Source organism: Bombina bombina, chromosome 5 (genome assembly GCF_027579735.1).
Source record: "Bombina bombina isolate aBomBom1 chromosome 5, aBomBom1.pri, whole genome shotgun sequence".
Lineage (NCBI taxonomy): Eukaryota > Metazoa > Chordata > Amphibia > Anura > Bombinatoridae > Bombina > Bombina bombina.
In genome coordinates this window covers 257,937,223-257,955,731 of record NC_069503.1, presented here as the reverse complement: position 1 = coordinate 257,955,731, position 18,509 = coordinate 257,937,223, and the positions used below count along the sequence as shown (strand labels likewise).

Genomic DNA, 18,509 nt, shown 5'->3' with positions numbered 1-18,509 from the left:
TAGTGTTTGTGATGCAGGAGGCGACGGTTTAGGGGTTAATAGGTAGTTTATGGGTGTTAGTGTACTTTGTAACAGTTTAGTTATGAGTTTTGTGAAACATTTTTGTTGCACAAAATCCATAACTACTGCTCTCAGATGGCGGTATGGATCGTGTCGGTATAGGCTGTAACGCAAGCATTTTAGCCGGACCGCACAACCTGTAATACAGGCGCTATGAAAATCCCACACTATTTTGAGTGCGGAATGGACGTTGTGTTACAGGCTAAAATGCTTACGGTATAGCTATACCACAGCAACTCGTAATATGCATTACTGGCCATTCCACGCACAATAGGCAATTTTTTAGCGGTATAGCTGTACCACAAAACTCGTAATTTAGCCATATATGAGGGATATAATTAACAAGAAGGAGGAGGAATTTGCATGTAAGTTAAGTTTACCTTTTTAAAGATAAAAAAATAAGAATAAAAATTCAAAATATATATATATTTTTAGGAACATGCTAGTAGCCCCCATAAATATTTGTGTCATAAAGGAAACTCAATGATATTGCAAATAGGAAAGGCAGCACATAATGCCCATATTGTTATTATGGGAAAATGTATGGAGGTTTTCCCTTCTAATTTAAAATTGGCAAATGTTACAGTGGGTATTATAAAGAATCACCCCCCTTGAAAATAATCACATTTTGTTGCTTTGCAGCCTGAACTAAAGACAGACACAGTTTTTGTTTATCCAGTTGTAATTACTCAGTGCAACTTATAACATCCAAGTGAAAGATATAACACCAACATGTCAGACAAAAATAAAGACAATTCAAAAACAGAATCACTGATTTGGAAAAAGGATTACCCCCTCCTAAAATTACTTGTAAACTCAATCAGGTGTAGCTAATCACCTTCTCAACAGCACACACAAAGCCATTTGACCTTCAACTGTGATCAGCTGTGGGCATATTGATCAGCTCAGTATGAAAAGAGCTTTCCTGGAGCATCTTAGTCCCTGGTAGTGCAACTGAAGCAAACAATCAACTATGGGTGGCAAGGCACTGTCAAAAGGTCTCCGGGATAAAGTTGTGCACAGTCACAAGTCAGGAGTAGTGATGTCGCGAACCTAAAATTGAATTCAATAGGCAGGCGAACTTTAAAACCTACAAGGACTCTTTCTGGCCACAATAGTGATGGAAAAGTTGTTTCAAGGGTACTAACACCTGGACTGTCGCATGCTGGAGGGGGATCCCTGGCAAAACTCCCATGGAAAATTACATAGTTTATGCAGAGTCTGCTTTTAAGCCATAATGGGTTTAAATCAACTAACATTCCCAAAGTGGCTGTCTCAAAACATCCCGGACAGAAGATAGATTGATAGATAGGATAGATAGATATACATAGATTAATAGAATCGATAGAAGAGAAATAGATAGATTTGTTAGATATATAATTACCCTAATAAATTCTAATAATCAAACATGCGTTCTTGGACCCAACTAGCTTGTGTTAATTAGTACTTTTCTTAGCACTTTAATCCCTGTTCCCCCCCCCCTATCGGGGGAGTTCTATATGGCCTGCCAGATTACCCTGAAAAATTATAATAATAAGACATGTGGTCTGCTACCTATTTTAACTAGGTTGTGTTTTAAGTACTACCATTCTTAGCACTTTAATCTCTGTAACTCCCCCTATTTTGTGAGGTCTATACGGCCTGGATGATTACCCATACAAAATATAATAATAAGACATCTGCTCTTGGTCTGCGACCCATGGTAACTATGTTGTATTAATTAGTAATGTCCTTCGCATTTTAATAGCTGTTACTCATACTCACCCTATTGGTGGAGGTCTATATGGCCTGCATGATTACCCTTACAAAATATAACAACCAAACATATGCTCTGGGACCCATGGTAAGTAGGTTGTGTTAAGTAGTACTGTTCTTTGCAGTTTCATACCTGTTACAACACCAAATGGTGGCAGGTCTATCTGGCCTTCATGATTAGCTGCACCCAAACCCAAAAAAAAGCCGAGTGGTCTTAGACTAACACCCATGGCTAACTCGGTTGTTTCAATTAGTACTATTCTTAGCAATTTCATATCTGTTACGGGTGGTCTACATGGCCATCATGATTAGCCAAACAAAATACTACAATCCAACCTTTGTTCAGTCTTCATAGGCCCTTCATTGTCTGTATTTTGATAGTACAGTTCTTATTATTTTTATAGCTGATACAACACCGAATGGTGGCAGCTCTATATGGCCTGCATGATTAGCCGCACCCAATACAAAAATAAATCCAAGCGGTCTTAGATTACCACCCATGGCTAACTCTGTTGTTTCAAGTAGTACTATTCTTACCACTTTCATCTCATCATCCCTGTTACTTCCAGGACTCTCGGTGGTGGGGGTCTACATGACCATCATGATTAGCCTAACCAAATACTACAATCCAACCTTGGCTCAGTCTTCCTAAGGCCCTTCATTGGCTGTATTTTGGTAGTACTGTTCTTATTAGTTTAATAGCTGATACGACACCAAATGTTGGCAGCTCTATATGGCCTGCATGAATAGCCGCACCCAAAGCCAAAAAAAAGCCAAGCGGTTTTGCACTAACACCCATGGCTAACTCTGTTGTTTCAAGTTCTACTATTCTTAGCTTTTTCATCTCATCCCTGTTACTTCCATGACTCTCGGTGGTGGTGTTCTACATGGCCATCATGATTAGCCTAGCTTGGAAGGCTGTAGAAAAGTGCAATTCAAAGGCACGAGCAAACTGAGGATTAAGATCAACACTAAAAAAAAATTTTATTTAAATTAATAACTATACTGTCTGTGACAACAATTATGATTGGTGTAAATAGTTGGCTAGATGGCCTGGCACAAAAGGCTGGCAGTGGCAGGCAGGAGGTAAATGAAATTCAATGGCACTAGGAGACTGAATATTTGCAGTCCAAAAAATTATGATTTTTTTTTTCTTAATTACTGTTACAAGAATTGTGATTGGTGCCTCTAATTGGCTACTTGGGCCTGGCAGACAGGCTGGCAGATATGAGTCGTGGATGGTAGGTAGGGCAGCAATTTAACACAGTATGCTGTGTAAGTGACAAAAACACAGGACTGATAGAAAATTAAGTTACATTACACTAGCAAAATATTTTAAAATTTTAGATTTTAATATTAAAATTATGTTAAGAAGTGCAATGCACATATGACTCTATGAGTGGTCGCACTGGCTGGCTGCTACGTAGGGCAGCAATTATAACAACAGTATGCTGTGTAAGTCAGATAGACAGTTAGACACAGGCCTGATAGAAAATACAATTAGATTACACTAGCATAATGATTTAAAGAATTTTTTTTGGAAATTTTAAGAAAAAGGTTAAGCACATACATATGAGTCATGGCTGATAGCCTTGGAAGAGCAGCTATTAAAAACAGTAGGCTCTGTAAGTCGGATACACACACGCCTGATAGAAAATACTATTAGATTACACTAGAAAAATGATTGAAATTATTTTTTTGGGGGGGAAATTAAACAAAGGTTAAACACATATGAGTCGTGGCTCATAGACTAGGGAGGGCAGCAAGTAAACACAGTAGGCTCTCTATGTCAGCAAAACACACAGGCCGGATAGAAAATTATATTAGATTACACTAGCAAACAAATTTAAACTTTTTTTTTTTTATATTAAAATTAAGGTGAAGGAGAATAGATATGAGTGCTGGGTGGCTGCCTGGCACAGACCAATTAACCAGAAGACTGAAAAAAAGAGGTATATTAATGCTGAGTGAGCCTGACAGACACAGGCATGATAGTAAATGTAATTAGATTACACTAGCAAAAAATTATTTTTTTTTTTATTTAAAATAATGTTATAAACGGATATTAACACTGGTGGCTGCTGGCTGGCACAGAGCAATGAACCAGAGTATATGCTGTGTGACACTGGCCTGATAGAAAATGAAAAAAATTACACTAGAAAAATAATTATATTTTTGGGTTGGTTAAATTTAAACTAATGTTGTTAGGGAGATATCAGTGGTGGCACTAGTCACAGCATATGCTGTGAGCCTTAAACACACATCTGAAAGCCAGGCAAATGCTAATAAAAAAAAAAACGAAAAAAAAAAAAAAACGGCACGAAATATAGCCCTAAAAAGGGCTTTTTGGGGTGCTGTGCTTGCAGCAGAGATGAGTGGAGTCCTTCTGGACTGCAAATACACTAGCCTAGCTATGTTTTTCCTATTAATGTCAGGAGCAAAAACACAACACGTCCTCTCATTAAAAAAGCAAGGTCGTTATGAGTCTAAAATGGCGGATTCCGAGTAGCTGGGAGTGTCTGTGAGGGAGTGTCTGATGTTGATTGGCTCTAATGTGTCAGGCGGCTGTGACATAAAGGGTCAAAGTTTCCACAATGATGACACATAGGGGCGGATCGAACATCGCCATGTGTTCGCCCACAAACGCGAACGCGAACAAGCTATGTTCGCTGTGAACCGTTCGCGGGCGAACAGTTCGGGACATCACTAGTCAGGAGATGGATACAAGAAAATAGCAATGGTGTTATCAATGCCTAGAAACACAGTGAAGTCTATTCTTAGGGAGCGGAAGATATTTGGTACAGCACAGAACCTCTCTGGATCAGGACGTTGTTCCAAACTGGATGAAAGAGCCAGGAGGAAACTGGTCAGAGAGGCTACCAAGAGGCCCACAGCAACTCTGAAGCAGTTGCAGGAATTTATGACAAAGAATGGTCATTGTGTGATTGTGACAGCAATATCACAAATTCTCCACAAATGTGGCTTGTATAGGTGGGTTGTAAGAAAAAAGCCACTCCTCAAGACAGGCCACATCCAGTGACAACTGAGCTCTGTCATAACACACCTAGGAAATTCTGAGGCCACATGGAAAAAGGTGTTATGGTCAGATGAGACTAAAATTGAATTATTTGGCCTTAACACCAAACGATATGTCTGGAGGAAATCCATTACAGCTCACCATCCAAACAACACCATACCTACAGTGAAGCATGGAGGTGGTAATATCCTGTTATGGGGGTGTTTCTCTGCAGCGGGGACTGGAGCACTTGTCAGGATAGAAGGAATAATGGATGGGGCAAAATACAGTCAAATTCTTGAGGAAAATCTGCTGCCCTCTGTCAGGATGTTGTCAATGGGAATAAGGTTTACCTTCCAAAATGACAATGACCCAAAGCACACAGCAAAAATGACCACACAGTGGTTGAAGAAGAAAAAGGTGAATGTCCTTGCATGGCCCAGTAAGAGCCCAGACTTAAACCCCATTGAATATCTGTTGCATGACTTGAAGACTGCAGTCCACAAACGGTCACCATCAAATATAATGGAACTGGAGCAGTTCTGCAAAGAAGAGTGGGCAAATAATGCACAGTCTAGATGTGAAAAGTTAGTAGAAACATATCCCTAAAGACTAGGGACATATCCCTAAAGACTAAAGGGTGTAATAAAAGCAAAAGGTGGTTAAACAAAATACTGACACAAGGGGGTAATCATTTTTCCAGCTCAGTGATTCTGTTTTTGAATTGTCTTTATTTTTGCCTGACATATTGGTGTTATATCTTTCACTTGGATGCTATAAGTTACACTGAGTAATTACAACTGGATAAACAAAAGCTGTGTCTGTCTTTATTTCAGGCTGCAAAGCAACAAAATGTGATTATTTTCAAGGGGGTGATTATTTTCAATACCCACTGTAGATAGCAGGAGACCATTCTAGATTTAAAGGGGCCTATTTGACATTTTGCGGGCAGACATGATCCACTGTAGCATATCATGTCTGTCGCACATCAATAAATGCCGACAGCATAGGCTGCCAGCATTTATCATTGCCCAAGCATTTCTAGTGAGATGCTTGTGCAGTGCCCCCCCTGCACATTCACGGGGGGATGTCAATCATCCCGATCGGATCGGGATGATTGCTGTCCGCCACCTCAGAGGTGGCAGACGAGTTAAGGAACAGCGGTCTTATGACCACTGCTTCTTAACTTATGTTTCCGGCGCGGAAATTGCTGCATTCACAGCATAATAAATAGGCCCCAAAGTGTTGACACTTATACACGGTAAAGCTATATCAAACATTTCAGATACCAATATGTATTACATGGTTCCAGGCCAGGGTAGTACTTTAAAGGGATAGTAAACAGTGTGTAATTACAAGACAATTCTGTTGTTTTACTATAGAACAACATATCAGCCAATTTTTTAAACAAATTAACATCCTTTTTACTGCAGATATTTTTCAAAAGCCAAATTGCAAGTGCCTTATTCGGAGGAGCCAATCTGGGCTTTAGTCAACAGACAAAAAGGCCACCAACCATCATAAAATTAGTGTAAAATGTATTGTTTTGAAGTTGTTATCTGATAACACCAATTATGGACAAATATGTAGCAGGCTTAGCTCTGAGAAGTCAGCAGGTGCATTCCAAGTTCTGAGAATTAGAAATTGTTTAATTTTCAGAGCTAAATTACATGAAAAGGGGGGGAAATAATAATTGAAAATATATTGCAAAATTGTTTCATTATAGATAACTAAACATTTTATTTACAAAAAAAAATCCTTTAAAAGGACAGTAAACACTTCAAGATTTTTATATAAAATGTTGAGTTATGCATAATGAAACAAGTTTGCAATATACCTTCATTATTTATTATGCCCCCTATTTGTGTAATTTAGCCCTGAAAACGGAAGATTTTCTCATTTTCAGAACTTGAAATGCACCATTCTGACTTCCCAAGGCTAATCCTGCTAAATATATATTCCCCTAATTGGCTTTACCTGCTAAAAACTGCAAAACAACTTATTTATACTAACGTTATGACTGTAGTAGACTTGTTGTCTGAAGACTCAAGGCTGGATTGGTTCCTCCAAATAAGGTGAATGGTGGATGAAGTTTAGTTATTAAAAAACACTTGATCATTTGTTTACCATATGTTGAGACTTGGCTGATATGTTATTGTATAGCAACACAACAGAAATGTCTTGTAATTACCAGTTGTTTACTGCCCCTTTAACTATATTTTCTGCTTGGCATACTGATTTTTATTAGCTAGCATAGGACTAGTTCCCATTGGTGTTGTAAACTGTGTAAACTGGTAGTAAAAATAAGTATATTCATTAAAGTCTATAGAGATCTTTTATGTTTCCACCAGTTTACACAGTTTATAACAGCAATGGCAATTGGGCCATAGTTGTTTAAAAGGACATTATACCCAAATTGTGAAGCACTTGAAAATAATGCAACATAGCTATAAAAAGTTGACAAAAATATAACCTGAATATCTCTCTGTAAAAAATGAAGATATTTACCTCAACATTTTCTCAGTAGCCACAACACAAGGCTACTTTAATGAACCAATCAGAATGCTTGTCCCAGGACTTGCAAGGATCGTGCATCTGGCATGTGCAGGCAGTCATGTTATTTCCCTCCTTAGTTTAAAGAAGTTTACTATGAAATCTCATGAGATCACAGTAAAGCAAAGTGTGACATCAGCACTGATTAAACTTATTTGCAATTGTTTCTTTTTTTTTTCAACATTCAGCTGACAGAAGCTACTGCATATCTGTTTACACAGCACTTACTATTCTAAGCTGAAGAAATTTTGAGGTAAAATATCTTTCTTTTTCACATAGAGATGTTTAGGTGATATTTTCTGGTCAGCTTTTTACAGTTACACTCCATCACTTTTAAGTGATTTTGCACATGCGTATTATGTCCCTTTAATTCAAGTTTTGTTGTTTTGGAAAAGTGTACTGATGCAAATTCTGAGAGCTATATGGTCTACTAAATATATATATTTCTGTTTGTTGACCGTATAAAAAAACATCAAATTTATTTAAAATATTGTATCGTTGATTTTGGTAAATTATTTGTATTAGTTACCTCACTCTGTTGTTGGGAAACCTCTTTTGCAAATACAATATCTAGGGTGGCTGGCATCATCTTATATAGAGAGTTGGATAAGTCTTTCTTGCCTGACTCTTTGTACTTTACCTAGGGAAAAAGAGGGAACAGATCATACGTTTAAAAAAAACATGCACACAGTAAAAATAATATAGCAGATGTTTTATTCAAAATAATATAATTAGGCATGATTTTAGAGATATATATTGTGCAGCCCCAGTTTAAGTTTAAATAAACATTCTACATAGAGCCTAACTTTTCAATTCATAACTCTAGATCAGTGTTTCTCAATTCCAGACCTAAGGACACACTAACATGCCAGATTTTTAGGCTATCTAATCTAGAGCACAGGTGAAATAATCAGCAGATCAGTAACCATGGTTATAAACTTGTTCTCATCCAGGGGAATCATGAAAAGCTGACCTGTTAATGTGCCCTAAGGTCTAGAATTAAAAAAAAAACACTTCTCTAGATTGGAATGACCATTCAAAATAAATTATTGATTTCAGTGGGTATTGGCATCTCGACAAAGCAAAACATTACAAAAGTAAAATAGTACAATGTATATTCAGAAGTAGATTTGTGGAATAATTCCGTTCTAAAATGGTTTTACCATTAATAACTTAAAGGGACATGAAACCCAATTCAATGATTCAGATAGATTTAGGTAAAGCATGCAATTTTATCAACTTTCCAATTTACTTTTATAATCAAATTTGTTTTGTACTCTCTGTATCCTTTGCTGAAAAGTATTCCTAGGTAGACTCAGAAACTGCTGATTGTTGGCTACATATATGTGTCTCATATTATTGACTCACTCATGTGCATTAATGTTTCTTCAACAAAGAATACCAAGAGAATGAAGCAAATAAAATAATAGAACTAAATTGGAAAGTTGCTTAAAATACTATTCTCTATTTGAATCATAAAATAAACATTTTGTGTTTCATGCCCTTTAAGGCCTTTATACACTCATTTACAGCCCCCGTCCTCTTACTTGAAAATTTTAAGTACAAGTCAAGCAATGCAACCCCTAATACAAAAAGGCTTAATAAAAGTAATGCACTATGTTTTGTGATCTCATCCATGCTTGCTTTACACTCCCCTCCATTTAAACACTTCTGCCAACAAAAATGTCAATGTGGCCGTTTTGGAGACACTTGGGGGCCGAATTCTAAAGCTCCGAATGGAGCTTAATGCCCCTGTTTCTGTGCGAGCCTCCAAGCTCGCCGGAAACAGCAGTTATGAAGCAGCGGTCTTAAGACCGCTGCTCCATAACTGGTCCACCTGCTCTGAGGCTGCAGACATCAATCCACCCAATCCTATACGATCGGGATGATTGACACCCCCTGCTAGTGGCCGATTGGTCGTGAATCTACAGGGGGTGGCATTGCACAAGCAGTTCACAAGAACTGCTTGTGCATTGATAAATGCTGACAGCGTATGCTGTCGGCATTCATCGATGTCTGTCGGACATGATCCGCTGAGCGGATTATGTCGGACAGACCGATAATAAATCGACCCCTTGGCATTTACTATTTATGCTTACTAATTGGGGGATGGTAATCAGTGGTTACTTGTCCACTAGATCCCTGAAGGTGGTGTTTCACAGATGTTCCCTTCTCAATTTTTCCTTATCTTAAACAAACATGCAAAATATTTCATTTGTATGTTTTATTTTCTGGATTATTAGTTTTTTTCAGTTTCTGTGTTTTCTATTCAGGTTAATACTCAATTTAATTTAACATGCAGTCATCCCAACTCTCCCTGAAGTTCAGGGAGTCTCCCTGATTGTAATAGCGACTCCCTGATGCCAGCAAATGGAATGCAATCTGCCTGAAATTCCAAGTACCATGATCCAATGTGGCCCAAATCCGGAAAAGTGCTTCTTTAAGGAATGCCGTTTGTTGCTGGGATGTTATAGAACCCTCAAAGCATGCACCAATAACCAAAAAGTCCCCACTGATTTTAATAAAATAAAACACAAATACTACCTTATTTACTGCACGTAATTAAACTTCATATTCTAAAATATTTAAGCATTCAACAAGCGTACGATCACTGGAAAATAGGTTTGTTGTATTTGGTTGTGCAAAAAAGCTACTTTTTTTTAATGTGACTTTAGTGGGAAGCTACTTTAATGATAAGTCTCTATCTTATTTAGGGTTTCAAGGTGTCCAATATATAACTAGGAGGGGGGGTGGCGGCGCAGTAGCGGGAGAAGCCACCTCCCTAAAATGAGTTTTTGCAGGTTGGGATGTCTGAACATGACACCTTCTAAAACTATTATTACACAGCTTTTTAAGGGATAGTAAAGTCAAAATTAAACGTTAATAATTTTAAACAACTTTCCAATCCACTTCCATTATCTAAATGTGCAAATCTATTTATATGCACAATTTCAGAGGCACCAGCTCCTGCTAGCATGTGCAAACATTTACAGAATATATGTATATGCATTTTTGATAGGTTGATGGCTGCCTCATGATGCATTGGGAAGGAAAATGTACTTAACTCTTGTCAGAAAAAAAGTCTACTACTCATTTGAAATTCAATTAAGTATTGTATATTTATGGATTTTGCTATTCTTTTATGTTGAGGCCCTTTCATTTTCTTCCCTTTCCCTCTAGACAATTATAAAGTCTGCCTCATGCAGCAAGATTGTCTTTTGATACCTTAAACTAATCAGAAGTACATGGACAACTGCTATAATTCATTGTCTAGAACAAAAATCCTAAAACAATCTATGTATCAGAATGCAAAAAATAGATGCTGGCCAATCAAATCTCAGCTCAATCACTAATCAGCCAGAGATCACTGCTTTTAGAATCTGCTGCACAGGGAATGCGGATATGTGTCAGCACCCTCTGGTCAAAAAGTTCTTTTCCAAATAATTCATGTGTAAAAAATGTTAAATTTTTTTAGGGAAGATAATATAATATTTTATTTAGACAAAGCTACAGCAAAGAAACTGCTGTATCAATCTCCATGAAATTTGTCAAGGTGCTTATGCTGTAAAATATTCCTTCATATTCATTAGTTCCAGAGCGATAACATTTCAATATAGTATTAATTCAATGTTTTATACACATGGAAAAAAACACTTTATCCACTCAGGCACAAAATGCAATTTTATTACCAGGTTTACTATTTGTTAGGGTTACATAGATACATAGAATTTGACGGAAGATAAGAACCAAAAAGGCCCATCCAGCCTACCCATATTACATGTTACATTTTTCTTAGGATAGCCTTATGCATGTCCAAGGCATTTTTTTATTATTTCACAGTCTTTGGGCCCGAATTATCAAGCTCCATGCCCCTCTGTCCGCGTGAGCCTTCAGGCTCGCCGGAAACAGCAGTTATGAAGAAGCGGTCTAAAGACCGCTGCTCCATAACTTGTCCACCTGCTCTGAGGCTGCAGTCTTCAATCTGCCAGATCCTATATGATCGGCTGATTGACACCCCCTGCTAGCAGCCGATTGGCTGCGAATCTGCAGGGGGCGGCATTGCACAAGCAGTTCTCAAGAACAGCTTATGCAATTATAAATGCTGACAGCGTATGATGTCGGCATTTATCGATGTGCGGCGAACATGATACGCTACATCGTATCATGTCCGCTCGCACTTTCATAAATCGGCCCCTTTGTGTTTACCACCCCAATTGGAAGTTTATTTCATGAAATCACCACCTTTTCTGTAAAAAAAAATGCTTCCTCACATTATTTCTGAATCTGCTACCCTCTAGTTTACTATTGTGACCCCTTGCTTTGGCATTTATTATTTTGTGGGAAATGCTTTCAGCTTCTTCTTTATTAAGTCCCTTCATATTTGTGAAGGTTTCTATCATGCCACCATTTTCCCTTATCTCCTCTAAACTATACATATTTAGGTCATAGAGTCTTTCTTTGAAAGTTTTATGTTTTAGACCGTGTACCACATTAGTAGCCCTCTTTTGGATTGTTTTTAGTTTATTTATATCCTTATGGATATATGGTTTCCAGAACTGTACACAGTATTCCAGATGATGCCTAAATAATGATCTGTAAAGTGGCATAAGAACCCTGCTATTTCTGCTACTAATACCTCTCCCAAAGCAACCAAGTATTCAACTGGCCTTACTGGCTGCTTCATTGTGCACCAAATTTTAAATCATCTGAAATAATAAGTCCTGCTCCTCTTTAGTTACAGTCAGTAATGTACCATTGAGACTATAATTGGCCTTTGTGTTTTTGGATCCTATGTGCATAATTTAGATCTTGGTAACATTACATTTCAGATCACATTTATTTGCCAAGTCATTAGATCCACCCCTCCTGGAACATCAACTCTGTATCATCGCAAACAAGCAAACCTTCCCCTGAAGCCCACTTCCAATATCATGGATGAACATGTTAAACAAAACAGGCCCAAGAACTGACCCTTGAGGAACACCACTAGTAACTGACACTTCATTTGAATGTACTTCTTTAATTGAAATCCTTTGCCTTCTATCCTTAAGCCACTCCAAGGCAATAACTACGTTTGTCATGTAGGACAGTGTCAAAAGCTTTGCTAAAGTCTAGATATGCAACATCTATGGCTCCTCCCTGGTTTATTAATTTAGTTACATAGTCAAATAAATCAATTAGATTAGTCTGATATGATCTTCCAGCAGTGACACCTGACCATGCAGTCCTTTGTCTTCTAAGATGTTTGTATGAAGGTAAGACACAAGTATTTTCTTTAAAAGAGTTTCCATTTATTTTCTGTCAAACTGACTGGTCTATAGTTAGCAGAATCTTCCCTACTACCCTTTTTATGAAGAGGGACTACATTGGCAATTTCCAGTCTTTTGGAACAACTCCTGTAAAAAGTAATTGATTAAATAAATAAGTTAATGTAGCAGCTATCACGGATCACAGTTCTCTTAGAACCCTTTGATGAATATTATCTGGACCCACAGACTTTTTTTACTTTTATTTTTGATAAAGCCCTTGAAACCTCTTCCTCTGTAAAAGTAAAAGTCTACTTACATTATTTAAAGTAACGTCCCTTAACAGAACTTCACTATCTTTACAATCTGTTGAAAAGACTGAACCAAAGTAATCAATCTCATTCCACTCCTCGATCATCAGTCTTGAGTCTTACTATCCCTCCATTAGTTTTTCTCTTTTACCTGATACATCTAAAGAAGGTTTTGTCACCATTTTTGCAGACTGTGCTATTTTCTCTTCTATATCAGCTTTAGCCTTTCTGATTTACTGCTTTGTCATATTTTGTTGGGTTCTCCATTTTTCCTTATCCTCTTCTGAGTTTGAATTTTTAATAGACTGCCTTTTTTGTCTTAACTGTTATAGTAACATATAAACAACTCTAGATTGAATTTAAAAATCATACAATAACTTTTGCAGTCTTGAAAGTTTTATACTCACTAATATTGAGATCTATCATCTGCTCATTGGCAAATAACTATCCCCCATTCAAAAAAGAAATTATCTTTGTAACAATAGACATTTAAAAAATGAAAGGTATCTTTTAAACCATATAACCACAGGATCAGTCAGCCAGTCAATCCATCAGGCAGCTGGCTTACTGAATATTGAAATTTTTATGAGAAACACATACAAGTGAAGCTTAAAATACTGTTGCTGAGTTAAACACATCTGGATAATACAATTAATAATGATAACACTTTTTGTTCAAGGCCAAACTGTGACTGTACAATCTGTACATATAAACTTTATTTACTGTATATTCCATTACAAATCCTTTACTTACAATTTTCGAGTTTAAGACTTTAATTATTACTTTTATTCCCACACAAATATGGTTTCAGTGGGAACTGCTGGCAAACTGTGCAAAAACATTAACTTATACTTTAACTTAAAGGGACATGAAACACAATTTTTTCTTTCATTATTTAGATAGAGAATTACATTTTAAACAGCTTTCCAATTTAGTTCTGTTACAAAATTTGCTTAATTCTTTTGGTATTCTTTGTTGAAGTGGATGCAATGCCCTATTGGGAGCTAACTGAACACATATGGGTAGCCAATGACAAGAGGCATTTATGTGCAGCCACCAATCAGCAGCTATCTCCCAGCAATGCATTGCTGCTCCTGAACCTACCTAGGTATCCTTTTCAACTAAGAGAGCTAAGCAAATTATATAATAGAAGTAAATTAGAAAGTTGTTTAATATTGTATGTGTTATCTGAATCATGAATGAACATGTGTGGGTGTCACATCCCTTTAAACATTAATATCACTTAAGTGTGCAATTGGCAATCTCACTTCTTGTCAAGTGTGCAGTTAACAATCTCATATCCTTCTGTGTTCTGTGTTAATAATTTTTATACACCCCAAATAGTTTCAAGAAAAGTCCAAACACCATGCAAAATGCAGCTTCTACTGTGATACTGGCTTAGAATTATGTTAATACAACATACTGATAGTGTGCAAAGTTACCTAAAAAACACACTGGCTTTTCTAATGTACTGGGATGGCCTAAACTTTTAAAGCCCGTTAAAAATCTTTACTTTGCACTGCTCTGGTTTTGAATACAGCCCACTGATTTAACATAATTTAATAGATAATGCCATTCAAAGACAATGCAGTTAATTAAATGGGCATTTAACTCAACTATTTTGTTTCATGATTCAGATAAAACATACATTGTATAGAGAAAAAAAAGCTTCCAATTTACTTATCAAATTTGCTTTATTTTCTCTGTATCCTTTGTTGAGAAGCAGGTAGGTAGGCTCAGGAGCATGCACATGTCTGGAGAACTATACGGAAGCAATTTACAAGAACACATTTAACAATGTTATGCATCTGTAAGAACACTAGATGGCAGTAGTGTTTGTTTCAACAAAGAATACCACAACAACTAAGCACATTTAATAATAGAAGTAAAATGGAAAAAAGATTAAAACTGTATGCTCTGTCTGAATCACAAAATAATTTTTTTGGGTATCATGCTCCCTGAAAGGGACAGTCTACACCAGAATTTGTATTGTCCAAAAAGATATATAATCCTTTTATTACCCATTCCCCAATTTTGCTTAAAGGGACACTGTACCCAAAAAAAATATTTTGTAATTCAGAAAGAGCATGCAATTTTAAGCAACTTTCTAATTTACTCCTATTATCAATTTTTCTTCGTTCTCTTGCTATCTTTATTTGAAAAAGAAGGCATCTAAGCTTTTTTTGTTTCAGTACTCTGGACAGCACTTTTTTATTGGTGGATGAATTTATCCACCATTCAGCAAGGACAACCCAGGTTGTTCACCAAAAATGGGCCGGCATCTAAACTTACATTCTTGCATTTCAAATAAAGATATCAAGAGAATAAAGAAAATTTGATAATAGGAGTAAATTAGAAAGTTGCTTAAAATTTCATGCTCTATATGAATCACAAAAGAAAAATTTTGGGTACAGTGTCCCTTTAACTACACTTATATTAATATACATTTTACCTCTGTGATTACCTTGTATATAAGCCTCTGCAGACTGCCTTCTTATTTCAGGTTTTTTTTTACAGACGTATTTTAGCCAATTAGTGCTGACTCCTAGGTAACTCTACGGGTGCGAGCACGTTATCTATATGGCACACATGAACTAACACCCTCTAGTTGTGAAAAAAATAAAATGCATTCAGATAAGAGGCAGCCTTCAAGGGCTAAGAAACTAGCATATGAGCCTACCTAGGTTTAGCTTTCAACTAAGAATACCAAGAGAACAAAGCAAATTTGATGATAAAAGTAAATTGGAAAGTTGTTTAAAATTACATGCCCTGTATGTGTTTTTATGACTAGACTGTCCCTTTAAGAAGTAGAAAAGATCTGTAGGCTGTGAGTTATGAAATCCCCCTTTTGCTGACACTCTTATTATTATTATTGTTATTGTTTATTTATACAGTGCCAACACTTTATTCAGTGCTATACAAAGTACATTACAATCATGAGGGTACAATAAAAAGTTACAATGAGACTTACGAGACATTATGTAAGACTATTCACTATACATTACTATACTTACATTGACAAACATAAATAAAAGGAGAGGAGCGTCCTGCCTGCCCTTGAGCACAGTTACTGGTAGATGCATTTTATACAAAGTGAGCTACAGTTAGAGAGGCACTCACAATCTAAAGGACATACAGTGCATGGGGAGGTTGAGGGAGAGGGACGCATAAGTATTAGAGACAGACATCTTAATGTAAGTTTTATGTGTTCTTGAACAGATATGTTTTTAAGGAGCACTTGAAGTTTTTGAGACTAGAGGAAAATCTGACTGAGCAAGGCAAGTAGTTCCATATGATAGGCGTAGTTCTAGAAAAGTCTTGCAGACGAGAGTATGAGGAAGTAATGAGAGATGAGATGTAGGAATTGGGCAAAGCGGAGGAGTCGGGCTGGGGAGTACTTACAGACAAGGGCAGAGATATCGGAGGGTGTAAAATAATTGTATGGATTATAGCCAGTCAAGTTAAAGGGACATAGTACTCAATTTGATATTTTATCAAAAATAATGTGTCTCAAAATGTAATACAGTGCTTTTGGTTTGAGAAAAACTGATGCCCGTGTGCTAAATAAACAAACTTTTTATATGGCCAATGAGCAATAGAGTCACAGAACCCAGAAGCAAAACAATTATCCATTTCCTGTTCCACCTTGAATTTAAATAGATATCACTTAACCTTTTATCAAAAATATTTTTTATAATATTTAACAGTTGTCCTTTCACATGAATAATAATGGTAATATGCCTGTTTAAATCATCCTACTATCACTCAACCTGCTTCAAAAGTAAGTGTGGCCAGGAAACTGACATTAAAATAAAAATGTTGGCCTTGATGACAAGTGGCGCGGTATTTTTTTTTCACGATTGTGAAAACTCCACTAGAGTTAAACTTTTTGCACTAGTCGGGTTGCGTTCGTATTACAAGTTCCAAAAAAACAGAATTTATGTTTACCTGATAAATTACTTTCTCCAACGGTGTGTCCGGTCCACGGCGTCATCCTTACTTGTGGGATATTCTCTTCCCCAACAGGAAATGGCAAAGAGCCCAGCAAAGCTGGTCACATGATCCCTCCTAGGCTCCGCCTACCCCAGTCATTCGACCGACGTTAAGGAGGAATATTTGCATAGGAGAAACCATATGGTACCGTGGTGACTGTAGTTAAAGAAAATAAAATATCAGACCTGATTAAAAAAACCAGGGCGGGCCGTGGACCGGACACACCGTTGGAGAAAGTAATTTATCAGGTAAACATAAATTCTGTTTTCTCCAACATAGGTGTGTCCGGTCCACGGCGTCATCCTTACTTGTGGGAACCAATACCAAAGCTTTAGGACACGGATGAAGGGAGGGAGCAAATCAGGTCACCTAAATGGAAGGCACCACGGCTTGCAAAACCTTTCTCCCAAAAATAGCCTCAGAAGAAGCAAAAGTATCAAACTTGTAAAATTTGGTAAAAGTGTGCAGTGAAGACCAAGTCGCTGCCCTACATATCTGATCAACAGAAGCCTCGTTCTTGAAGGCCCATGTGGAAGCCACAGCCCTAGTGGAATGAGCTGTGATTCTTTCGGGAGGCTGCCGTCCTGCAGTCTCGTAAGCCAATCTGATGATGCTTTTAATCCAAAAGGAGAGAGAGGTAGAAGTTGCTTTTTGACCTCTCCTTTTACCGGAGTAAACAACAAACAAGGAAGATGTTTGTCTAAAATCCTTTGTAGCATCTAAATAGAATTTTAGAGCGCGAACAACATCCAAATTGTGCAACAAACGTTCCTTCTTTGAAACTGGTTTCGGACACAGAGAAGGTACGATAATCTCCTGGTTAATGTTTTTGTTAGAAACAACTTTTGGAAGAAAACCAGGTTTAGTACGTAAAACCACCTTATCTGCATGGAACACCAGATAAGGAGGAGAACACTGCAGAGCAGATAATTCTGAAACTCTTCTAGCAGAAGAAATTGCAACTAAAAACAAAACTTTCCAAGATAATAACTTAATATCAACGGAATGTAAGGGTTCAAACGGAACCCCCTGAAGAACTGAAAGAACTAAATTGAGACTCCAAGGAGGAGTCAAAGGTTTGTAAACAGGCTTAATTCTAACCAGAGCCTGAACAAAAGCTTGAACATCTGGCACAGCTGCCAGCTTTTTGTGAAGTAACACAGACAAGGCAGAAATCTGTCCCTTCAGGGAACTTGCAGATAATCCTTTTTCTAATCCGTCTTGAAGGAAGGATAAAATCTTAGGAATCTTAACCTTGTCCCAAGGGAATCCTTTAGATTCACACCAACAGATATATTTTTTCCAAATCTTGTGGTAAATCTTTCTAGTTACAGGCTTTCTGGCCTGAACAAGAGTATCAATAACAGAATCTGAGAATCCTCGCTTCGATAGAATCAAGCGTTCAATCTCCAAGCAGTCAGCTGGAGTGAAACCAGATTCGGATGTTCGAACGGACCCTGAACAAGAAGGTCTCGTCTCAAAGGTAGCTTCCAAGGTGGAGCCGATGACATATTCACCAGATCTGCATACCAAGTCCTGCGTGGCCACGCAGGAGCTATCAAGATCACCGACGCC

At 37.3% G+C, this 18,509-nt stretch overlaps 1 protein-coding gene across 1 annotated transcript in view; it reads right to left on the bottom strand.

The window, feature by feature from the left end:
• Positions 1 to 18,509, bottom strand: part of NEBL (nebulette) — a 574,345-nt gene that overhangs the window by 241,128 nt on the left and 314,708 nt on the right. The window lies entirely within an intron of this gene.